Genomic DNA, 26,393 nt, shown 5'->3' on the forward strand with positions numbered 1-26,393 from the left:
CCCCCTTTACTGAGGAATTAAGCAACCTTTGTTGGCAGCAGTCTGGTAGGGTGCTTAATTCCGAAAAGGTTGAGCAAAACCCAGGCTAAACTATTGAAAGAATGTTTCAAAAAAATCAGAACTGAAGGTTTGCTCTGTTGCAGAGCAAATAAACTTGCATTAGGTCTTCAAAGCAGACCTCATTGTTCAATGGCTTTGAGGCAGCTGTTGCTTTCTCAGCAGAAATGCTTGTGATTCAGTTTGAACTAGTCCTCTCACTTTTTTCATCACATAAAATATCAGCAGAAGACTCTGTGCTCTACATCACCAAGAAAGCATTCTACAATATTTTAAGTATGTCTCTACAGCAGAAAGCTATCAGTATTGCTTACACTGTATTTTTATGGCAGGGACTTACACTGAAATGCAGTCTACTAAGTTGAAAATCTTTGGTAAACAGGGCTTTTAGACGGGACAAACCAGCCATCTCATCTCAGCCTTCTCTTAGGAAGCTATTGAAAAAATCTATTGACTTTCCCATGCTATGATAATTCTTGGGATTAGAGCTCCTAGCATCTACTGCTAATCTTCTGAGATATTTCTTTGAACTGACATGCTGTGGCATTCACTCTTGGTACCAGTGACAATGCAATTTTACAAAAACACATCTTCAAGACATTTGGTCAGGAGATACAAAGGATGTGTACAATATATTTCACAGCATGCAAGATATCTGTCCTGTAGGGGAATTTGACATGATCTGTTCTCCCATCTATCTCCAGCATCTTGTTATGTTGCAATAACAAGGTGTCAGATCACCAAGAAAAAAGGGCAATATGGTCTCTGTAAAGGTAATAAAGGTAAGAACATGCATAGGATTCTGTTGCCTATGCAGTGGAAGTGAAAGTAGATCCACAAGCAGTCAAAGATGAACAAGAAGAACACTTACCAAGCCAAAAGATTATCCTAGAAGCTAAAGAACACAGTTGGCTAAGAAACAATGTAGAGAAGAATGCTGCAAAAAACATCTGCACCAGCCTAAGAGAAAAACAAAAGAAAGGGACAGAGTGATGGGGCAAGAAAGCAAAATTTGGAATTTCTCAAGGAAAATATTGGAAGCCTCATGCCTGTAGGTAAAAAGAGCTGTTTCTGCAAAAAGTAGTAGAAAGTGACATGGGGAGATTATCCCTGTTTGGCCTAAGTGATCTGCTTAGTGTTTTCATTTCTGTATCCTACACATGGATGCTGTTGCTTCTCTCAGCCTGAGCAGTTCTTTGATTATTAATTAATCTCAGTGTCTCTCATGAAAGAACTTGGTAGTGATCAATACAACCCAGTGTGAGCAAGAGGCGCAAGATCAGTCTTTAGATCTCACAAGTTGTTATTGCTCAGCTCTTGGTGGAGACAAGTGTCTCTTTGCTCAGAGGTATTAGCAGCCCAATCTCATTCCCACTCAGTCAGTGGAAAAGCCTGTGAACCGATAGTATAATAACAAATGTATGTAAAGGTGGAAATAGCCCACTGAAAGGAGCATTAGCAGGTAAGACTACTCTTTTCCACTCAGGGTTTAAAAACAGTTGGAGGTGGGTATCGCTTCATTTGGGAGCATGCCGAGGTACCACAGCTGGAGAAAATGAAATGATGTCTTTGTTCGTAACAAAATTGTGCCTATCACAGCCAATTTTGTACTAATGCTGTGTAGAGCTGAAGAACCATTAGCTTACAGCCAGAAGACTTTCTAGGATAAGTATGAATAAATTTTAGAGCTGGGAAAACAAAGGAAAATGGAAAGAATCATTGCCTGAAGGTTCCTAGCAAGTTACTGGCAGTGCCAAGCTTTAGGTCTCATGACTTGTTGCTCAGATCTGTGTAGAGGCAACTATCTCTTTGCACAGAGATGTTAGCAGCCCAATTTCATTCCCACTCGGTGGAAAAAGTCCAATTCGTATCAATCCATATTTAATTTTATAACTTGGCTTAGGTCACAACTAGACACTAAGTAATAATTTTTTTTTTGTATCGCTCAATTCTGTACTAAAAAGCTGACTCAAACATTATGTTTAATATAAAGTGTGGGTAAGTGTATATGTATCAGATTCATATACATGCAAAAAGGTCTCAGCTTTTTCATTTTCCAAGAATTTGAGTAAATTCCTTATTTGTTGATATGCTGATCAGTCTTTCATTGCCAAAATTTATCTAAAGAGAATACATATAGATAACCTGTATCATTAAGTAATGATATGTATGCCACTGAGACATAGCATTTTGAATTTGCAGTAATTTGGAATATTTATATCATGCCTAGTTTCCCCATGAATTTAGTTTAAATTAAAAGAAAATCCTTAAGCCTCAGTTCTCTTTCCCAATCCTTTCCAAAAAATGAAAGCCTCCCTTTGAAGAGCTGTTGGTGTCAGATATTAGGGAGTTAGCCAGGTGTCCTTGGTTTAAAGTTGTTAATGTCTATTTCATCTGCTGTCTCCTATCACATTCAATTTGTCAACAATGTGTAGTAATATGTTTGATTCATTAGAAGTGAAAAAAAGGATGGTGAAAGCAAGTAAATATGTCAGTTAAACCCCACAAGTATTAAGTCACCTCAATTTGTTTGTCTGGTAAAAACTGGCCTCTCATTGGGTGAATTGAGGCCAGCTTGATTCACCACCAAAATGTGAATCTGGAACTGACACTGAATTTGCAGATGTGCATAAGAGAAATCCCTTGCGTTTTGAAATAATTGACTTTAAGGAGAGGCAGGAAGAATGTAAACAGCATTGTTAAGCAGATTAAAGTTAATCAGTTACTGTCATTACTACTGAAATCAGTCACAGTTTGACATCATGTTGATTTTCTAATTATTTTGTCTAAACAAAGATTAAATTTTTTTTTAAAATTAACTCAAATTACACAAATCCAGGACATTTCTGAACCATTTTCTTGCTTATAAACAACAAAAGGAAGTGATATCATACATGAGATTAATAGCTGAGGAGTGAAGTTTTTGTGTGTGCAAAAATTTTAATTTTAGAGCTTTCAGGAGAGAATGAGGTATAAACACTGAAAGAAAAACAGCACGAGTTGGAGTGAAGAGTGCTGAAAATATCAAGCATGTATTGAAAACACCAAGCATGTAATTATATGCTGTGCTTGTAGAAAGGGCTCTCTAATTGTAAATTTGAGCTTTTGGAAGCTATCATAAAAACAATGCTGTAATGAAAAAAAAATGACAATGTCTCTCTTTCTTGCCTCTCTGTTTATGTAGGCTGTCATCCAAAGCTGTCAAAGAATCAAACCCTTTTAGCAGAGCTTTTCCAGGTGTTTTCTGTCTAGTGGAAGTTTACGTACAGGCTGATTCAGAAGTGTAATGACTACAATTGAGTTACCAATGCTCAAATTCATTTACACTTCTGTTCGCTGGTATTCAGTTGAGCCACAGAGCATCTTTTGGGTCATTTAGATCCGCATCAGCCCTTCTAATGGGAGTGATGTACTTTACATGTCAACACAGACTAACTTATCTGGCTCATATTTTCTCTCTTGGAATGCAAGACTTTTAAAATAGATGCCATTTTCATACTTGGCTTTCATTTAAAGACCCATCTGTGATGCCTGATGGAAACATTTTTAAACACTCCATTTAGAGATAATTCTGCTCATATGTTATAGATTTCTTCTATTCCCCTTTCTCCAGCTTAAATCAGCAGGAAAAAAAGGATTTTGTCTGATTAAGATTTCAGTCTTTTATTTTATTAGTGGCTCTAGAGTGCTGTAACTTCCAGAGCAATCAATGATGCTGTCACAAACAGAAAATTGCAACCTGTTTTGTAACAGCAGTGAACTTTTATATCTCACCTTCCTTACTGTTTTTTTAACACTAACTCTAGCATTATACCTGATACAAGTGATGATGACATGCCTAAGTTTTGAAAAGTGTCTGATCCTTAATTTGAGACACTTTAAGGCAATCTTGTTCTCAGAAATGGATGATCAGTACTTGGTAAAGGTTGGCCCCGCTGCACTGTCTCCAGTTGGGCACTTGGAAAGCCAAATATCCAAAATCACTCTCTCCTTTTAATGTGTATTCCAGTCATCTGATATGTGTGGAATTTGAACCAGCTAAATATGTGCCCACAAACTGTGAATGACTTGATTGCAAGAACAAAAATGGAAATCAGTTTTATAAATTATCACTGATTGTTCAAATGAAAAATAAGTTACAATTTGAGATATGAAACCAACCTAAAAAAAAGATTGTTAAGGAACTCTGTAAACATAATTCTGTGTTTAAAAAATGCAATCAGTTTTATTATCACTTACCAAGATTGTGGCAAATGGTCAGCAATTATGGAGATTTGCCAACAGAAAAATACTGTCTTGAGTTAAAAAACTAGTGAAAGCTATGATGGGTAGAGGGATATCTCTGCTTTTGCCAGAACAATGCCCAAAAAAGTTTAGAAGGAAAGAAACATTTGCTGCAGATGAGAAAGAAAAAGGTCAAATCACAAGCAAATAGGGTGCAGTTAGAGGGTCTTGGCTTTTTGCTTTTTTAACTATTCTTCGAAATATGTTTTTGCTTTTCTAACACTTCTAAAAATTCTTTCATTATTCACAGTGCTGCCTATCATGTTGGGAAATGCATTATTTGAGCCCTCAGGTATATTATATAGGACTTTGGATATTTAACCCATAGAGTGGGAAAAACAAAACTTGTGATAATTAAAAAAATAACACACAGAAACAAGAAACATCAGCTATGGGTGCCTTTGCATTTATCAGTCATCAGGTAGACTCCTCTCAGCAACCTGAAACTAATTTGAATTGGTATCACATGCTTTTAATCAAAATGCTCCTTTCGTGTGTGTCTCAAACAGTGCTGCTTTTCAGGCCACGCAACAACTGCTTGTTTGCTTCATGTTTACAAAATCTTTAAGAAGATACCTAGAGCTTAACCAAGGAGCTTTGGCCAACGTTTTCCAAATGTTATTGCCTAAAGCCTGGCATCTTTTCAGAGGCACTGAGCATCAAAACTTTCTAAAGACTTGGAGAAAGAATTGTTGTTGCTCAGCATTTTGTGGCTAAGTGTGGATTTAAGTACCTTAGTTTAGGCACTCAGTATTTATGTGTTAGGGTTGCAGACTAGATGTTACAACACTGAGCTACAGAGTTTCTATCACATGTATACAAGTAAGGTGAATGTTTAGGATATATTAATGATCTAGTATGATGACGAGAATGGTAGTGCTTTATAGACATATTATAGACTAATTTGTTTTGCAGGTATTTTTCATTCTGACTGTCTCCAGAGGAAATCATAGGTGCTAATTACCTGTCAGGAATGAGTTCATGCATAAGGAGTGCCTGGCAGTGTCCCTGCCTTGGGCCTGCTGACTTGGAAGAGTTCTTGTTTTAGGACCACAGCTGTTATAACAAGGTTAGTGCATGGATCAGCATGAGAATTATTTGATTTTTTTCACCTTACTCCCCCTTGACTGGCTAATGAAAAAAAAAAAAAAAAAAATCCCTGTCTGCAGTGATTCCATGGAAACCCAATGCAAATCATTAATACCCATGTGTGCGTGCAATCAGCTCTTTACCAATCAAACTGTGCCAGAAGTAGGATGTACAGGGGTGAGTTTTTATAAGGTCAGGTCTGGATTAACTGTTTTATGAAACAGCATTAGGCAACCAACTTTGCTATTGAGTCATTTTGGAAGAAGTGATGCTAAGTGGAAGGGAGGGCTTCAGATTTCATGTCTGAAGCCATCAGAGGTCAGGATTTTTCAATGTGAGAAATGTAGGGTTTGTATAAGCGCGACTAACTTCCAGGATTCAAGCACATTCTTAGCATAGGAGTGTAAGGACAGGAAAATGTTCATTACAAAATGTTATTTCATTCAGATTTCAAAGTCTGCATCTCTTGGACAGGTTTTGATTTCTTTTTTGATATTTTCCCGCAAAATTGTCTTACTTGTATTACCTAAAAGGAACATCCTCTCAAAGTCACAAAGTAGGAATAAGCACCTTGCAACAGCCTTTCTTGAGATAGATGTTCTTATTTTCATAGGTTCTTATTTTCATTCAACTTCAAGCATCACTAGCATCCTAATAAATTTGTCTTTCATGTTCTACCAGTCACGTGGCCCCATCACAGGAAAAAGTTCTAGAAGTAAGACATTGTTGAAGTTTAGGTCCTCCCATGCTTAGGTAGCAGCTCAGTGATGGTTTTGAAGGATTTCAGTCAAAAGTACATGTTGCAGCTAAGCCTCATTTTATTCTCTGACAAGCAAATGAACAACTTTTTGTAAGATAACCTGAGACTTTTATTGACAATGCCCATGCAAATACATTTATCTACTCCCATCTCTCAAAAATAAAATCAAAAGTAATTATTACTTATTTTGCTGAGAGAGAAAGCATCTTATATTTACTACAGTGTTTGTGTATGAGCAGATACCACAAACTAGCCAAAGCACTGAAAATTAATTTCTTAGCTGACCTGCCAATCATTTCTTTATGTGCAAGTGCCCTGACTCCTGCAGGGAATTAGGCCTAACTTCACTCAGTTTTGTCTTAAGAGATAATTTTCAGCTATTTTCCAGGAGTTTATAGAAGCTTGTTTAGTTATTAACTAGCTTTAAAAGTATTTAATGACTTGGAACTTATACAGCATTTGAAAAACACTAAAAAAAATTGTTCTTGATACTGAATGTAATAACAAAAACTACCCATGAAAAACAAAGAGGCAGGAAGAAACTTATAGTATTGTGGTGACAGAAAACACTTGCTAACTCCGTGAGTGCAAACCTAAGCCTTTGTAATGAGGTACACCTGGTCTCACTTAACCCTTCCCACAGCTGATTTTCTATGGTAGGTTATTGCCATCTCCCTATCATTGCCTCAAGGCAATTCAGAAGCCTGCTGCAGTGGGATTGTTGGATACTTTGTATTTGCATTTCTATGTAAATATGCTTTAATCTTTTTAAAAGATTTGGGTGGGTTTTTTGTTTGTGTTTGTTTTTCTTTTTTTTCTGTTTCTAAATGTAAAAATTGTATTGTCCCTTGAGGATATCTAGTTCTTAATGAAAAATACCATATCTGAAAATTGGCAAGACTATAACATGGCCCTTACTATGGTTTTTTTTGTGGCTTTCTCTTCATTATTGGTAGAGCCAAGCAGCTACAGCCCTAGAGGGGCCATTTTGGAGCTGGCTGCAGCTTGCTACACCTCTTTCTTCCAAGTGGTAAGTGCTCTTGATTCCTGCTACTTTTTTGGTTTTTTTTTTCTCTGTCACTCTCAAGGAGACAGTGAGAATGGAAATATGACTTTCTGAACCAGAAGGAATGCTAAGGCTTTTGAAGTGGATTTGTATTTGTTCTTTAAGTGTAATTCTTCCTGGGGGGGAAAGTAATAATGAGTGCAGATATACATATAAAAATGGTTTTAAAGACTTATGTTGATGACACTTTCTGCTATACCACAGTTTGGGAAAAACCCTATGCTAACTGAGGAAAGATTTTCTTGTAATATGTGGAGATATATACTGTATCTTTGTGCCTAAGAAATGACCTTTAGTTACTAGGGACTTAGATGTGTATGAATAAAAGGGAATGAAAAAATCAAACTTATTTGCTTTAGTTTTAAAATGTCTTCAAGGTTATCTGAAAGCATTTTCTGCTTTTAAAAGTGTTGATAGGTAACCCTGCCTGCTTTTTCTGTATATTTAGGCCCCTAAAAAGTTCTGGAAACTCTTTACTGGGGGGAGGCAGGGAGAGCATTTAATCATTTCTGAATTTATTTGCCAGCTTTCCTGTTCTCTATACCATGCATGCATACATACATACGCATTTCCCCATACTGTATCTGTTAATAAAATGAAGACAGACATGTTACAAAGGTATTGCTTAGTTCCCCATCTCCTGGAATTGGAGGGTTACATTAGAATTTTACATCTTATTTAGTAAATCTGCTTATGATCCTCATATTTCAGGAAGGTGTGAAATAACCTTGAAAAACATGAACTAAATGTACCCCAAATGCAATAGTTTTTGAAGAGGTTAAAACAGCAGCTTTGAAAATGATCAACAGCTTTATAAGTTTTGATGGCATATCACCTTCACAAACATTACCACCTCAGCAGGTGACTGCAGAAGATGGAACACAGGGAGCTAAACCTACTGTGCTTACTTGCTATGCCTGTGTCTTCCCAGGGCTGGGAAGGGAAGTAGCTCGTGTTCTTCCTCCAAAGAGTCTCTTTGCCAACCTACGGGCAAAGTAATCTACTTGGTGTTCCCCGTGTTTTTCTGGGCTATAGAGGTCGATTAACAAAACATGAAGAGTCATGTTGCACAAAAGACCCTTAAAATGCCCCAATTTGATGCCACCTGTTTCCTTCCTTTTCTCATTTGGGTTTAATAACAACATATACTGTGATGAGGAATAAAACATTCATAATTATGATGTCTCTATTTTTAAAGTGTTAGTTTAAAGATCATAGTTGCATATTTCTGTTTTTCATCCTCTTAATATTGCTGTATGGATTGAAATAATGTTCTCAAAAATAACCTCAGGTGGGAAAGCACTTGTGGATATTGTGAAAGGTGTGTGTACCTGACTCTGTTCATCTTAAGCAAAGCTCCTTTTTAAGTAAGTAGGAGTGTTATCTGAAGGGAAAGGGGCAAACTGGGCCCTATCTGGATGGTTTTCATATTTTAGTAAAAGCATAAGGACTTAATAAAAATGTTTGAAGATTACAAAGCCTGAAATATGCCTGCAGTGGATGTAGTTTAGACTCTAAGCCACAAAGGTGAGACAGAAGGGACTTTGACGTGTTAAAAAAAAAAAAAGTATATGTTGCTGTAAGAGGCAATACTGCTTATGACAGTCTGAAGACCACTTCACCTTTTTCTGGCAGTCTGGCTAAACTCTCTGGTGATTATTTGTTTGTCTCCAAATTTCTGGACTTTAACAATTTAAATAATGTTTTACTATTTTATAAGGCATTCTGTTACTAACTCATTTTGCTTAATCCATAATGTGTGAGTGAAATTGAATAAAAAAATAAATAATAGAATCTGGTATTTTAATAGTAATAAATACAGTAGATTGCATGATAAACTTTCAGGTTTCTACTACCTGTACAGTACTTCTCTGGCAAGTGTTTCTTTGGCAACAGTGTGATGATTCCTTCACCTGTTCTTTCGGGTAAATTTAGTACACAGTCATCTTGCTGGACAATGGCATTGATACTGATATCTATTTTCCTTTTTGTGGGATATGTGGAGCCCAGAATGATGGTTGCTCTGTTTTTCTGTCATCTGGTTCATGCCAAATCTAAAGTGCTTTAATAAACTGAAGGTCGTGCAGGAGGAAAACCAAATAAGCAGTGGATAGGACTCATTCTGCTTTTTAAAAGGCAAAATATCAGGCTGTTCTCCTTCCACAGTTTCTGTGTTTGTCTTAACATTGGACTTGTACCCAGGCAACATGTGTCCCTGATTTGCTATGGATGGGGACAATATTCAAAGGACTTTGCATATGGAAAGCTAGCTGAATCTCATTGTTGAAGGTAAGTGAGCAGTGGAAGGAGCAGATGCTAGTATGCGCACTGCAGAAGAACAAATAATTAAGAGGATCTGAATAATTACCATTCCCCCTAATCAATTCAGTGGGGCATGTGTGCAACTGAGGCAGAATGCTGGAGGCAGATAGTGCATAGGAAGGAAGCCAGACAGGAACGTGGCTATTTCAGCATAACGGCAACACTGTGGTGTATATGTTGGATATGCCATATTCTTAACATGGCAAACCTATTTTTTCATTCAACTACACTGGTCTCTGTCTCTGAATAGGTTGGCTTGTTTTTTCTCCCCTCCCATATCTGACAGAATAGTCAAATACTAGGGGTGGGGGAAAAAAATCTGGAAAGGTTAATCTGAATTCTTTAACTGTCTTTAGGCTTCTTTACTCAAGTTCTAAACATCAAATGTGTTTGGTGGACGTGTTCTTTGTAGCAGCAGGATCCAGCTGAAGTGAGTCTTTTAAACCTGTAATGGCAGTTTCTGGCTCTTCAAAAGAGAGGCTAAGCATTCCCTTACTGAGTCAAGAAGAAAATATCTTTGAAATAAATATCTGCCATAAGGATAGCTCATATTTTGAATGCCAAATGTCAGAAACAACTAACTGCAAACACGCCGAAGACTGAACCCTACTTAAATACAATTCTGATGACAAACTTTGATTACAAACACTGTGTTAATAGTAGGAGATAACAATCTAGTACGAATGGAGGGAAAAACCCTGTCTTTCACCTTTTTTTCTAGCTAGGATTTTTTTTATGATCAGAATTCATATTTTGTCACAGTGTTTACACAGAATGTAATAGACCTATAGAAAAAGTTTTGGAAATAAGCATTTGGATCACAAGCAGCTTTGAATGCTTCTTTCCTAATAAGGCACAAGTTGCTGTAGGTCATTTTATCCTTTTACTCAAGGAAAGATGAAACCTGAATCAAAACTAGGTTAATTAGTGGAATGAAGCTGGTGAATTCTTCTGTCATGCTCAAACCCAATGTAACATCCATGTGACTCAAAACTTAATCCAGTTTGTGAGCTAACGATGTTAGCAAAAGGTAGTTTCAAAATGGAATATAAACTCCTATCCCTGTCTGGTTTTTTAAGCTAGGCTATTTTTCAAGCTAGGCTATACCTAGAGTTTTTTCCTTTAAGACTAGCCTATCCCTAATTCCCTTCCCTACCTCTCCTTTGCCTAGTCTAAAGTCTAACCAGAAAAATGTCTGCTTTGTCAATGGAAGTTGCCTTTAGATGACACCCTAACAGCTCTAATCTGAGTTAGCCAACAAGAGAATTTTGCATGAGGTAATGGTTTTAAACTGAAGGAAGGTAAATACAGATTAGATATTAGGAAGAAATTCTTTATTGTGAGGGTCGTGAGGCACTGGAACAGGTTGCCCAGAGAAATTGTGGATGCCCCCTCCCTGGAAGTGTTCAAGGAATGCCAGGTTGGACAGGGCTTTGGGCAACCTGGTCTAGTGGTGGGTGTCCTGGCCTGTGGCAGGGGGGTTGGAACTAGATGATCTTCAAGGTTCCTTTCAACCCAAACCATTCTATGATTCTATAATGATAAGTGATGTAGTTAATTCTAATTTTTTTTGCTGTGCAGATCACCCTGGAGTGGAATGCTTGCTAAACCTGAATTATGTGTTTACCATTGCTATTCGGTATTATTAGTCTAAATTGAGTTCTTGAGAGATAGCCCCATAAAGCAGATATTCCCTAAAGAACAATCCATTATTTTGGAACATGTAACTGCCCTGTGACACTTTTAAAAAAACCCAAAACCAACCAACCAAAAAAAAAAACCCAAATAACTGAACAAACAAAAAACCCCAAAAACCCAATAAACACACACATTTAATAGATGTGGGTGTCAGAGAAGAATATAAGAGCAAGCTCTTAAACTGTATTGTCTCATTGTATTTCCGCTGAGGTTCTCTTCCTACCTCAATAATGAGGGAGCAAGATTGGATCCTAAATGGTTCCTTTACTGTATCACCCAACTGGATTGTCCAAGTTGCTATGTGAGCAGCAAAACAAATGAATTTTGATTTCTTCTGGATTTGCATTCTTTACTTTCCTGAGGCCAAACTGAATGACTAACAGATGAATCTTGTCTGCCTTTCCCTCTGTGAGGATGCCAAGTTGTGTCTCTACCCACTGCTTGCCCACTGATTTTCAGGAACTTGTGCAAGGATATAATTTTCTTTTAGACTTTAGACTTCTCTCAAGATGAGTTTCAAATTGCCCAGCAAGCTCAAAAGTTATTAGGAGGAGGGACAGAAATAGATGGACAGACAAGGAAACATCATACTGAGATAAACATTGCTTTTTTAAAAAACAATAAAAAGAAATGTAAGCCCTGCATGCGGTACTTCTGAAGAATAACATTGCCTACAACAGCATTAGAAACTTCTTGGATAAAAAGTCCTGCAATCCATGTAGAAGGCTGAAAACACTAGGAATGGTATCTGGCAGCAGTGAAAGTGTAGGCTCAGCCAAAGTAGTATACGAACTATCAGCTTTCTTTAGCATTTTTGGTAGGATGGTGAGGAATTACAGATCTTGCTGTTGGAAATATGTGTATACTGTTTTGAATCACACCTACATGTAGAAGCATTCCAGATCTTCAGAGGTGCCAAAACTTTTGCTATCTAGCCTAGAGGATATATCTCTTCACTTTTCTCTCTAAAGTAGGCTCTTGATTTAGCTTGCATGTACTATACAGTGATTTAGTGCTTTTTCAAAAAACTGTTTGGTTCTCTTTAACTTATTGATGTAATTACAAAAGCATATGTGTATCTCTTATTCCTTTAAACCTTTCCACTGAATTGAAATCTTTAGCATTTCTACAGCTAACCATATGATCACTTTAACGCTGCATATATGAGGGTTACTGCACTAAATCAGATGCCTTATTGGATATCTTTCACTGTGCTTTTGCTTCAAAATAAATTCCTAGTAACTTCGAAAAGGTGACAGTATATGCTTGCAAATGCGATGGATGGAGCAAACAGCTGTTCTGTTAATACATTATCTTTTTAAAAAGGTTGCTTCAGGTAAGGATTATTTTGGTCTGTTTCTGATTCAACCCCTACAACGTAGGAAACACCTGCCTTGAGGTCGATGAGGTGAATAAAGGCAGTGTTTGTTGTGACAAAAGATGAAGTCCTAATTCAAAATCTTATGGTGGAAATGTATTTAGGGGAACAAGAGACATTAAGAGCCAAGAACTGCCAGTAAGTTACTTGTAGGACTTAGCCTACTTGTCTGGTTCACAGGCACATTGGACTGCGACTTTCTACACCATTCTGACCCTAGCCAAAAAGTAGGGATGAAGTGATAAGTTAGAATCGCAAAGGAAAGATTTTGAACATATCGAGGGCCTTAATTTTGACAAATGAATTGCATTTCATGACTTACTGTATCCTTTTCTCCTTTTTCCTTTGGTGTTTATATATGAATGTGTAATGATTACATCTGGGCAAACGGAACCATTGTAGATGTATAATGATACCAGTAGAATTACTGGTGCTTATCCACTCTGCTTCTGCTGCTATAAGTACATAAGTATGAGCACGTTGTAGGGAATTAGACCCTTTCAATTCCAGTTTCATACCAGAGGAAGCTGGTATAATACTACCTATCTTACAAGACTAAAGCACTGGTAGGTGTTCATAATGTTTGCAAGGATCTCTGAGATCTGAAATAAAGTTAGTGTTAAGGGCTATTGGTAAGCTAAAGGCCAAAACGGCAAATTCCTGTCTTTCTGGAGTTCCAACCTTTACAGCCTTACTCAGCTGAATACAGGACAGCAACACAAATTAATTCTGTTGCTTTTTGCCATTGTTATGGATGTAATGTCATCAAGAGAAGCAATTTTCTTTTTTGGTTGAGTAGCTGAAGAAACACCCTGAACATGGACTAGAAGTCATTGTGAGCAGGACTACAAACAAGTCTGCTAGCTCAGTTAGTATTTATTTCCCGATATCCTACTATTATTGCATTTTTAGCCATTTATCTTTTTCTTTTCCAAGATGTGACTCACTGAAGTATGTTTCCTAGCTGCGCTGCAATCTTTGTGGTACAAAACAGAAACAGAACGTGTCTGAGTTTTACTTCAAATTTCATCTCATAAACATTGTGTAAAGACCCCACATAAACACCCCAACTGAGTTAGCATTTAAATTCACTATAGATTTATCCTTTAATAAATTTAAGGTCTTACAGAGGCCAATAAACCAGTCTGTTTCATGATCAGAGCAAAATGAAGTCTGAGTAGAAATAAACAAATGCTAATATTTTCAAAGGTCCATATCCATAGAAAACTGCGAATGGTGTCCCAACAAATGATGTGAAAACCATTGTCTAATCTGTATCTATCACATTATGAAGACAACATTTGCCTTCTGTCAGTGAGCACTTGTCAAAGTATGAGCTGCGCTGTTCTATTTTTGGCTACATTTGTAATAGGAAATTACCTGAGTGTCTGGTAACAAAGTATTTTGTTTTGAATGCAAAAAGACTCTTGTACTTTCAAGGGTGGGTTGTAACATTGACAGGTTTGCGAATCACGTTGGCATCTGGTTGAGGACTAGATCTAGTTCAGAAAGAAAGCCCTTTAGCTCAGAGGCTGCTTTCTTATTATACATTTAAAGTGCCGTAAAGAATATTGATCCATGACTGAAGAGTCAAGTATTACTGGTTTTGAAATTTAATGTGTGACATTTTAGGAAATATTATCTCCTTTATGGAATATAGTACGTGTGTATATATGCACAAAAAGTATGTATGCTCCTTTCTATGCCGCTTATAATTATTTCCTACCCTGTCTTGTGGAGGTATAAAGACAAGCTTGCTCCCTTTCTGAAGGCGCTTTTTTTTTTTTTTTGGGGGGGGGGGGGGGTGTTGGGCAAGGAAGTGACTCAAAGCAAAAATGTGTTGGCAAGTCCAGTGACAGAAATCAGATAAATCAGCTAATGAATTAACTGCAGGAAATAAATTACAAACTAATAAAGCCTTCTCATTGCTGCTTTAGCTGTGTTTCTGCATTGGAATCTTTCCATTAGATGTTCATAAGAAAAGTGGAATCTGAGTTCCTCTACCAAACCAATAAAACAAATGTGGACTATCACATATTAATTTGCACATAGTTTAAGATAAATGCTTAATTTGAAATGGTCAGTAGACCTTACCACAAAGGTGGGAACCTGCTTTAAGAAACCACATATCCTATCTCCAAAATACACGACAGCTATATATATTTAACATGAAATCATAGGATAAATGTAGTAGTAGTAAAGTAGTTTAAGGTAGTTTTAAAAAGGAAGGAAAGAAAGATGACAACTTAGTTGTGTGAGAACAGGTTGGAAGTTCAGGTCTGTATGCTTTTATTTCTTTATGCTCTTTTAAGAATATTTTGAGATATGAATTCTCTAAAGAAGAGAAGGCAGTGTATCTGGTAAATATGTTCTCCTGATGAACATTCAAGTGGAGCGTTTGTGTTGGACAACGCAAAGAGAGAGTCGGAACATCATGCAAACACACACACAGGTATTTGGGGAAATTATTCTGCAGAAAGTGTGTTAAACTAAGTACTCTCACTTATGTCAAAGTCATTGGACAATAGTACTACATACTGTGTAGGCTTTGGTAAATTAATGAAAGCAGATACAAAGTTGAGGTCTTCCTTCTCTGTCAAAAAAAGCTACATAGTTTCTTTTCATCTTTTGGAGAAACTCTGTCTTCACACTGTGAATGGGGGGTGGAGCAGAAGTGGAAACTACTCACTAGTGGTACTGCATATTTGTTTTAGCAACTGTTAAGCGGCTGCCAGAGCTTAAGTGTCAGATCTGACAGAGAAGGGAGACCAGGTGTTATTAGCAAGTAATGCTATGTATGCTTTGTGTGGGAGTTAAATTCACTGGAAGTTTTAGTTAGAGGACTTGGCTATGACCTCCACAATCAAAACTTGCCCTCTGTTCCTCACAGTTAGGTGCTGTCATCAATCATTTTACACCCAAAGAGTGACAGTGGTTTGTGTTGCTGTATATAGAGCTGGGAGAGCTGAGGTCTTAGTAGCATTACTAAAATACCTGAGGAAGCAGTGTGGGCTGAGCTAGTGCTGCAATGGACAGCACAAATACCACTGAGGTTTTCATCAGCTTTCATAGCCTCTCCTGCTTGCCATAAATTGCACTTCCAGTGAGTTGGTTTCCATGATGTAGAGCAGCTAAAGGAGCTGGCATGAGACAGCAGCTAAGAAATAAATGGCACAGAGTATCAACCGAAGCTTAAATAGAAATGGCTTATATCAAGCTGGCTTCTGTTGGGAGATGCATACTAACAACTGCTGAGCTACAGAGGCTTTCAATTGCTCTGTTCAATGTAAAATCCCTAAGGCTTATTAAAGAAGGTGGTTTGCACATGTGTGAATACAGAATCATGAAGTTCCCAAAGTTGCTCACAACTGAATTAGAGGGCACTTGCCTTGCAAGTGTTCTGGCTGGTGAATAGATCTTCTTTTGCTGGCTGGAAAGGGAATGAACCAGCTTGTAATCCAGCTCTGCAGTGAGTCTTTCCAGGAAGAACTTAATTGCATTATAAAGAAGTTATTTTGATGTGGGGGGGAAAAACCCCCCAAAACCCAACAAATTAAAGCTTGTTATATTTACTTGATTTCATCCTCTTCACTGCCCTGTTTCAAGGCAATGCCATCAATGAGCTTGGAAGTTGTTGCAAAGTATGTGTTAAGATGCCTGATGTGCTTATTCATGGGAATTTGGACTTAGGAAGATTTCCCCCCACCCCCCCCCCCCCCTTCAGCTTTTATCAAAGTAGTAGCTTAGGCTGTGGAATTATCTGGCCCAACTAGAGGAGGAAGTGACATCTCTCTCCAGTCTAAAGGATAATGAAAGGAACACAGGAAATGTACCTCAAGAAAATGTTCCTCCTATGTTCTAAGAGGTGATGGGTTGGCTCATTAAACAGGCTTCATCTGTTTTGGATATACTAGGGTGCAAATCAGCTAGCTTTAAGCAGTTTTATGTTTCTCACCCATATCTCTCTCTTATATCTGCCAAACTCTGATCATGGTGTGTTTGGGGCATGTGGTGTCTGTTTTTGTGGCTTTTGGTTTTTCTTTTTTTCTGATGATGAATTCCTAAATGAGTGGATACATGAGTTATTTGATTTCTGTGAGCAGAAGGGACTAGAACTATGAAAAAAAAAAGTTTTTGCTTTTTGTGGATGGGAATGGAAGTGGTGTAAATGCCTAAAAACCTCTTCTCCTTTCCAATTTTATGCACCTCACAAGCTCAGACAAATATTTGACTATTTTGGTGCTTATAGAGGAGAAAAAGCCCTCAAATCTGATTTATCTCCCCTCTGACCTTTCAGGGGAATTGTGTTTCTCTTAGTAAGTTTTCTGATTGATTGTGCATTTGACTGAATAGATAGAAATATTACAGAAGGTAACTTACATGCATTACTCTAAGGAAGAGGTGGCTGTTTGTGGGTGTGGGGTTTGTTTTTTTTTTTTTCCCCAGTTGCTGTGACTGTTGATTCAATAGAAAGTATTTTTCCTTTTAAACTTAGGACAAATCATTGCTGATAGAGAATATTGAGTAGATCTTGCAGTATTATTGTGCTGTCTTCACTCTGAAGCTTCCTCAGTGTCTAATGGGAGGCTTGCCCAAATTGCAATCCTGTCCATAAACATAACCTTCAACAGAAGTGCATGGTTGTTCTTTACTTGACTACCTGTCAGGGCATAGATTAAAATTTAGTTTAGGATACCTTATCATTTATTGTCAGAAGCACCCTGTGGCATGGATGAAGCTTGCCCTACTCAGATGGGACAAGCTTTCCAGTACCTTCCCAGACACTGCCTTTCCCTTTAGTGGAAAAGAATTAATGGAAAGGCTAAATTTAGTGCCAAGTGAAGCAGCATGGATGTGCCCAATGGGCCTTTACTGCTCCTTCTCAGGGAGTGCATCACTGAAAGCAGGAAGCATTGCATCCTGGTGTGACCAGTGATTACTACATTGCTGACCTGTGAATGCTTCTATGTTTGGCACTGCCAAATATTTTGAATTATTTTTCCCTCTCTTAAAAGCAGCAAGCGTATATTTTTATACTTGCATCACAATTAAAAAAGCCCTTTTTTAAGACTCACATATCTTTAAAAATATACATTGGCTGTCAATAGATGATCACCCAGGTTTCTGTAGTTCAGGACAAACATCTTGCATTTCACAGGACTTTTGTTCTGCTTTTCTCCTTTTTGAATGTTCTTAAAGTATATGAAGATCTAGTCTTTAGCATGGTTTTTTCACTCCAAGTTTGCTTGTCTTTCCTCTCAGTTATTAGCTTTCACTCAGCAAATTAATGCTGCTGAAGTAAGCAGCATCGAAGACAGTTACAGTAAATACAAAGGAAAAGGAAGACACTGACTTAGCTCTCTGAATTTCAATTGAAATAAGGTATGGATGCACTTGTTCTTACTGTGCTTTTTTTTCTAAAGGAGAAGCAAAAGATTTATTAAAATTACATTGCCTTGTATAAGTTACAAGTTATAGATACTTTCCAGATTTACACAAATTAGTTGTAGGACTATTTCCTTTTCTCTTCTGGATGCTTTAAACACCTTCAAGAACAATTACATTAAAAGAGAAGGTTCCTTTGCTGTCAAAGGCATTCTGTCAGAGACAGTACTAGAACAAATTGGGGCTGAGGCAGTTTGGAGGAAATAATATTCCAACTTTACTCTTCAATTTGTAATTGGTATAAATGTGTCAAAACAAAGGACACATCCAAGAATATTTCTATCCCTTCAAAGAGACAGACAGAAATACAACCAAATTCTTTCATCATTTTTGTTTTATATTTGGCCAGTCTTTTGAATTAGGTAATGGAAACTTCATCCTTCCCTGCTGCAAACTATTCTGCAAGACCAAAGACTAAGAAGTCCACCTGCTCAAATTTGAAGAACAAAAAGATATTTAACATTTGTTGTTCTTCTAAGAAAATATTAAGTGTGCTGGCGAGGCCCCTTCAAGGCAAAGCTAAACTTCTAGTTCAAGAAAGATATCTATCATGACCTATAGTACGATGTTTTCATCAAGGTAGCAGACTTATATAGCCTTCTAACATAAGCAGTCTAACTCAATCTGACAAGGTTAACGCTTCCACTTAGCAAACCACACTTAAATTCCTGTCTTGACCTGACTCTTTAGATGTCTAAAAACACTGACACCATATTTGGCCTCTGGTTCCGTATGAACCACAGCTTTTGCAGGAACTGCAGAGGGATCTCTTCACAAACATGCATAAGGATTTCATGATGCTGAGTTTGCACACAGCCTGCTGAATGGTAATAAATCTTTTCCCACAATTGTTCTATCAATAACAACTGCTTGGAATGAGTTGGTGTGGGCTACTGCATCCATAGCATGACTGTTATTGTTGCATGTGAATATTGTACCTATATGTTCTGAGTACATTCATACATCACAGATGGTTAGTTTTGTATTCAGTCACCACTGGGTCAAGAATATGTCTGTATTTTTCTGCTCTTTCTTCAGGCCTCTTTCTTATGTCTGATTATTTAAAGGGATAAATTGCTAGTAACATGGTATGTGGTTCATTGTGGGATGCTCTTCCAGCAGGCCACCTAACTTGATCTGAGACAGCAAAGCTTTGGTTTTAACAGGTACTCTCCCTGAAGTTCACACTGAAGAATTATCATATTAAAAATGTTCAAAGGTGGCCAAGTACCTTTCAGATGCATTCTTCCAATCTGGCACACAAAGAGCAGTAAACAAAAGGAGGCTACTAGAATGTTCTCCTAAAATTGTCTGCTATAGATTTCCATACTGTGGAATATCCTATTCTGGGAATATCTGTTCCTGTTGACAGTGTCCCCTCTGGATTCCTGAAGGGCCCTGGCACCAAGGAGGAGGAAAAATTCTTGAGTGGAAGAGGAAATAAGAAGAAACAGGAAATGCTTGGCTGAACAGAGGGAGGAAAAACCTCCCTGACAGAGTGTGCCAGGATGTGTCCAAAGGATATGCTGGAATCTCCCTTCTCAGGGGACTTAAAAAACCTAAACACTAGAAAATGTACTGCAGGGAACAATACTGCATTGGCAGGAAAATGGGTTGGATGATCTAATTATGTTCTATCTTTAACTTGTCTAAGTCTGTGAATAATCCAGGTCTCTCTAGCTGGTTTTTTTTTTCTTACTAATTTCCAAAATATCGTAAGCTGGGAATGATTTATTTTAAAAGAAATAATAATTATTACTCTTAATCCATCAATCCCAAGCCTCAACAAATTCTGACCTTTCCTGTAATCTATTCTACTTTCCAGAACTGTGCCATGCTAGGTGTAGAACAAAGCTCAGGCAAATATGAATAGTTACAGCTGGTTTCTACAGATTATATCTGCAGTGTTTTGGGAGGCAGTCATACTTAAGATTCTGGTGGTCTGGTATTAGTAATTCTCTGCAAGAAAACCTGTAAAGTTTGGATAATAATCTTTGAAAAGCCTTGATATTGTAAATTCCTTCATTCCCTTGCAACAACAGATTTTTCATGATATAAGACATCAAGTGTCCCAATATCTCTATGGATGTGAGTTAGTGTGAACAGAGTTTGTTAAAGGTAAGCATACACCACCTATGTCTTTAGTAGACTTGGTAGTATCAATTCATTTAATAAGGGAACAGAAATATAGAGCATATTTTTGCTGAATTGTAAATGTTATGGGGTTTGTGTTGTGCCGTTCACCTACAAGGTTTAAGATAATTTACTTGTGCAAAGAGCCTTCATCTTTCCTACCCCTTATTCCTATAGTTTAAATATACCACAGTTTATATTGTTTCTATATGACTTTTGATTTTACTTGAAATGTTTTATTGCACCTTCCCCCAAAAAACCCTTTTTATATATGAGCATGTGTACATGCACATGTACACTTGTATAAATGTTCAGTTTGACAAATCAAAGATGAAATATCAGCAGATACTTAATTCCGTCCACAGTGTGAAAGGTATTACATAAAAGATTCACTTCAACTACAGTTACTCCACTGACTGAGGTACCTGTAGCTGCTTTGAATCAGCATCACAGGACATGTAAACAGATTTGGTAAGCAATGTCTCTTAGAGTTAAGTAGCAAGATTAGGTTCCTTAAGACAGAATTTATATAGCTCTATCCTTGAGTTCGATGACTATTGCTAAGCAGTGTTTATCATGTCATTACTTCACAAATGATAATCAGTTTATCATCCTAACCCCGATGTTAAGGGGTGTATAATCAGTGTGTTTTCAGAAACAGGAATTGAGGCACACACAATTTGTACTTGGTGGGTGGCCTGACTCCTGTTCAGTGGAAGTATTCACTGGAAGTTATGTACCTGAATAATGTGGGTACAAATCCTGCATCTGAGGTCTGCATTGAAATGTAGACCTTCTTGGTACACATTTTATAAATTAAAATATGATAGTTCAGTCTAAAAGCAAAATACCAGCATTAACTTTCATTGAGAAGAAACAATATTAAGAAACCACATCCATCTCAGTGTCTACCTGTAAAGAAGGGTTCTCTTTCGGATCCAAGACATTACAATGACTTGTTTATGATAGACTTTCAAGGCTGCAACTAATGGTGAGAGCCAGTTACTTTTGCTAAATTCAAAAAATTGCTAATCCATTTGTGAATCTATTATGGAGAAATTGAGTTAGTCATCATGATGAGAAATAAACCTTTTGAAATGGCCATGCTAGAATTCACAATGCTGTTAAGTAATTTGAGAAAATAATCATTCAGTTAGCGCCTGCTACAGTGAAGCTAGTACGATGCACTCAAAACGAGCATACAGCATAACACAGTATGTTCTTAATCAAGACAAATTTGCCATGAGCCAGGGTCAATAAAAAAACAGAGTAGGATTGGGTAAACCTGTCCATCAATATCTGTGTTCAGCAGTTACTGTTTTAAAAGTATTTTGTATGTTGGAGCAACACTTTAAATGAAAAATCAGCCACATTTTAATTTAGCCTGTAAACTTCTGTCCCATATACTGTAAATTTTTATGATTCAATTATTTTGTATATTTTATATCTCTTAAAATAATGTTGTTTTAAATACACGTATTTGGGAAAAGATATTGTTTCTAGGACAAGGATGGCTAAACTAATGAGTAGTTGACAAAAATGTGAAATAAGTCCTAATTAATCTTTGAGACTCAGTATTAATAAAGTCACATCTGAAAGAGCTCAATAGAGGAAATAAAAGTGCTGAGTCGGTGTCAACTCAGTTTAATGTTTGTCTAAATCACTGAACTTTTTCTGAGAAACTTGGCTCTATTTTGTGCTTGGATATTTGAATAGTTCTTTGGGTTGGGGAGGACTCTTGAATTGGAAATATTTTCAGTCTTTTTAAAATCACTATTACTTTTGTGCAGCAAAAGTTTAACTATCTTGAAGTACTTCAATAAGAAAAATACTCGACATATAGAAATTTTAAAATCTATGCCTAACCACCATGAAAATAAAATTTTATTGGATTAAGGTGTTTAGGTTTTTTTAAATTATTATTATTTTGAGTAACACATCTCTAAATTTGGGCATCTGATGGAGTGTTTTTTTAATAAAAAAATTATGTTTGAGACTAGCCTCACTGTACAAAGTGGAAGTCTTCAGGCTGTTTCAAGCTATGTGCTTGAGTCTCCAAGAATTTTGTCTTGTGTATTTTTTTTTTCTCCCTGCCCATGTAAACCCACAAATTTTCTATTGAGGATGTGATTACAAGTTTACTGAGCTGAGAGACTTTATTTGAGTATAGATTCAAGCCCTTTAAAAAGGTATTTACCCTAAAGAATGTGTAGAACCTTCCTTAAAATGTGCCTATGAATACCAAAACAAGGGGCTTGTTATGTATGCATATGAAATATTTAATAGAAATGAACTATTTCTGCAGCTCTGCAAAAAGACTGCACAGAGAAACTTTGCCAGATGACATCAGGTCATTAAGTGCTTTGTGAGAAATGTCTTGGCCTATTCTAGTTACTGATGAAACTTGCTTTCCACTTCAGTGAGGCCAAAGTTTCACAGTTGGATGATGCCCTAGAGATTATCAAGAACACAAAGAAAAATTTCCCATCACCTCTGATTAATTACCCAGAGTAACAAGTGTTCCCCTGGGCAATTTTGTCTCTGCTATAGATAAGCACTGCTATGTGAATTTTAGTGATGTGCAAACTCTGCAACTAGCAGATAAATTCACCATCGCAACCATCATCACTATACAATAAAGCAGTTTAACAAAATCATTTGAGACTCCAATTCACAATGAAATTAACACAGCGTTATCTAAAAACTTAGTACTGGTTTGGGTTGTACTGAGTAAACATACAATTTAAATGTTCACCAGTGGATTTGAGACAAGTAGTCCTATAGTAGAATAATGGACAAAGGACAGGCATTAAAATTTATCACTTTCCATTATGGAAGTGCATGCATATGTACTAGTATATGCAAACCTATATAGTGTGGTCACAGCTTAGGTTCTCTTGGGTACTAATATCCAGTCCATGCCTGCAGTGATCCTGTAAGCTCAGGAGAAATTAACATATTTTTCCACAGTCAAATGTGAAAAGAGTTCTCAGAGAATGGTAGCTCACTACATGGTAAAGACCTCAAACTTTTAGCACCATGTGTTCCTGCTGGCAGCCTGGTAACATAAAGCTAGAATAATAGCCATTGCTCTCTAATATGCCAAGAACTTTAAGGTTACTGATTCAAGTGTATTTTGGGGTGGAGAGGAAAAAAGGAGGGAAGAAACAACCTTAAAGGGCTTTAGTAAAAATTAATGTATCAGTTTAGTTATTTGTAGAGGAACACAGGGAACTCCATTGGCAAGAGTGTGGAATGTATCCATAAAAAAAGTCTCCAATCTTTCTGTATTTTTAATTTTTTTTAACATTCCTACTTACATCTTCCTACCAGTTAATGCATTTACATTACTTAATTAGCTACATATCCTCATTGACAGTTCATCCAAAGCAGGGTTTTTTCATTTTTAAAAAAAAAATACTCCTTTGTTATAATCATTACATTATGATGTGTAATTAACTCATTAATATCATGATCATATCAGATTAGTACATTGGAAATGATCCATAAAAGTTAGATCTATTGGTAGATTTGGGATACAAGTCCTTCTTCAATCCCAAGCACAATCACAGGCTGGGCAGAGAATGGATTGAGAGCAGCCCTGAGGAGAAGAAAGACTTGGGGGTACTGATTGATGAGAAGCTCAACATGAGCCAGCAGTGTGCGCTTGCAGCCCAGAAAGCCAACCGTGTCCTGGGCTGCATCAAAAGAAGCGTGTGACCAGCAGGTCAAGGGAGGTGATCCTGCCCCTCTACTCTGCTCCTGTGAGACCCCACCTGGAGTACTGCACCCAGCTCTGGGGGCCCCAGCACAGGAGAGACATGGAGCTGTTGGAGCGAGTCCAGAGGAGGGCCATGAAGCTGATCAGAGGGCTGGAGCACCTCTCCTGTGAGGACAGACTGAGAGAGTTGGGGTTGTTCAGCCTTGAGGAGAGCAGGCTCCAGGGAGACCTTACATCAGCCTTCCAGTACCTGAAGGGGCCTACAGGAAAGCTGGAGAGGGACTGTTTATGAGGGAGTGTAGTGACAGGACAAGGGGTAATGGGTTTAAGCTGAAGGAGGGTTGATTTAGATTAGATATTAGGAACAAATTCTTTACTGTGAGGGTGGTGAGGCACTGGAACAGGTTGCCCAGAGAGCTTGTAGATGCCCCCTCCCTGGAAGTGTTTAAGGCCAGGTTGGGTGGGGCTTTGGGCAACGTGGTCTAGTGGAGGGTGTTCCTGCCTGTGGCACGGGGGTTGGAACTAGATGATCTTTAAGGTCCCTTCCAACCCAAACCATTCTATGACTCACTTGGTTAAACAAAACCATTGCCTTTCCTAACATACCTTGCCTAACTTATATTCTCACAATAGAAGAAAAAATAAAAAGAATGGTGTTTAACTATACAAATGAAAACTCATTTTCGGACATACTTTTGCTGATTCATGTTTTTCAGTGTCTTTCTCCTTCCTTTTCAGCCCGAAGTTGAACAACTGCTTTTCTTAAAATTGATGTGGAGGCTTTATATGTTTTGAACCTTTTCTTTTCCTGTGTGTTATTTGTAAAGAATGTGATTTTGAGAAGCTGGAATAATGGAGATGCAGATTTTTAAGAGACACTTGCATAATTTTAAAATTCTGTGTGTGGTCTTGTCTGTAATTCTCCAAGAAGCCCTTTGTGAGTAGGGAAGCATAACTTGTCTCATTTTATAGGTAGGTAAACATAGATGTGGAAAAGCTACATAACTCTGAACAGACATATGACAGAACAGACAGAATCACAGAACAGTAGGGACCGCTGGAGATTATCTAGTCCAACACCCCCAACCTCTTGCTGAAGTAGGATCACCTAGAGCAGGTTGTACAGGATTGCATCCAGGCGGGCTTTGAATATCTCCAGAGAATTAGACTCCACAGCCTCTCTGGGTAACCTGTCCCAATACTGTGTCACCCTCAGAGTAAAAAAGTTTTTCCTCATATTCAGATGGAAATTCTTGTGTTCCAGCTTGTACCTGTTGCTCCTTGTCCTGTCACTGGGCACCACTGAAAAGAGTCTGGCCCCATCCTCTTGACACCCACTTTTCAGACATTTATAAGCATTAATAAGATCTCCTCTCAGTCTTCTCTAGGCTAAACAGACCCAGCTCTCTTAGCCTTTTCTCACAAGAAAGGTGCTCCAGTCCCCTAATCATCCTTGTAGCCTTCTGCTGGACTCTCTCCAGTAGTTCCCTGACTTTCTTGAACTGGGGAGCCCAGAACTGGACACAGAACTCCAGATGTGGCCTCACCAGAGCAGAGTAGAGGGGGAGGATAACCTTCCTCGACCTGCTGGCCACGGTTTTCTTAATATACCCCAGGATACCATTGGCCCTCCTGGCCATGGGGGCACATTACTGGCTCATGGAGAGTTTGTTGTCCTCTAGGACTCCCAGGTCCTTCTCTGCAGTGCTGCTTTGCAGCCGGTCAACCCCTAACCTGTGCTGGCGCTTGGGCTTATTCTTCCCTAGGTCAACTTGTGTGTGTTGAACTTCGTTAGGTTCCTCTCTGCCCAACTCTCCAGCCTGTCAAGATCTCGCTGAATGGCAGCGCAGCCTTCTGGTGTGTTGGCCCCTCCTCCCAGTTTTTTATCATCAGCAAACTTGCTGAGCGTATGTGCTGTCCCTTCATCCAAGTCATTGATGAATATGCTGAAAAAGACCGGACCTAGTACTGACTCCCGGGGCACGCCACCAGCTACAGGCCTCCAGCTAGACTCTCTGCCACTTATTGCAACCCTCTGAGCTCTGCCATTCAGCCAGTTCTCAATCCACCTCACTGTCTGCTCATCTAAACCACACTTCCTAGGCTTACCTATGAGTGTGTTATAGGAGACAGTGTTAAAAGCCTTGCTGAAGTTGAGGTAGACAACATCCACTGCTCTCCCCTCATCTACCCAGCCAGTCATGCCATCATAGAAGGCTATCACATTGGTCACGTATTATTTCCATGGTCCCTAATTTTTTACATGAAAAAGGAGATAGAGGTGGTGGAATTTAAATTAAAAAAAAAAAATGCCAGAAAACCTACCAGGATTACTACTGAGTTTATCCAGGGAAAAGTTTTGATGATTCATAAACAGCTTTTGAGCTGCCAGTCTTTTCACTTTGCTTGCTGTGCATGTAGTGCTGCCCATCACCTGTTG

General features: G+C 38.0%; 1 protein-coding gene across 3 annotated transcripts in view; it reads right to left on the reverse strand.

Annotated features, from left to right (window-relative positions):
* The window catches only part of COL8A1 (collagen type VIII alpha 1 chain), a 100,840-nt gene that overhangs the window by 54,854 nt on the left and 19,593 nt on the right, over positions 1-26,393 (reverse strand). The window contains exon 3 of one of the 3 annotated variants that reach the window (XM_054823088.1): positions 929-1,017. The exons of the other annotated variants lie outside the window; for them this stretch is intronic. The gene's annotated coding sequence lies outside the window, so the exon portion shown is untranslated. The remainder of the gene's footprint in view (positions 1-928; positions 1,018-26,393) is intronic. 3 annotated transcript variants of the gene reach the window in all.

This window comes from Grus americana, chromosome 1 (genome assembly GCF_028858705.1).
Source record: "Grus americana isolate bGruAme1 chromosome 1, bGruAme1.mat, whole genome shotgun sequence".
Classification (NCBI taxonomy): Eukaryota; Metazoa; Chordata; class Aves; order Gruiformes; family Gruidae; genus Grus; species Grus americana.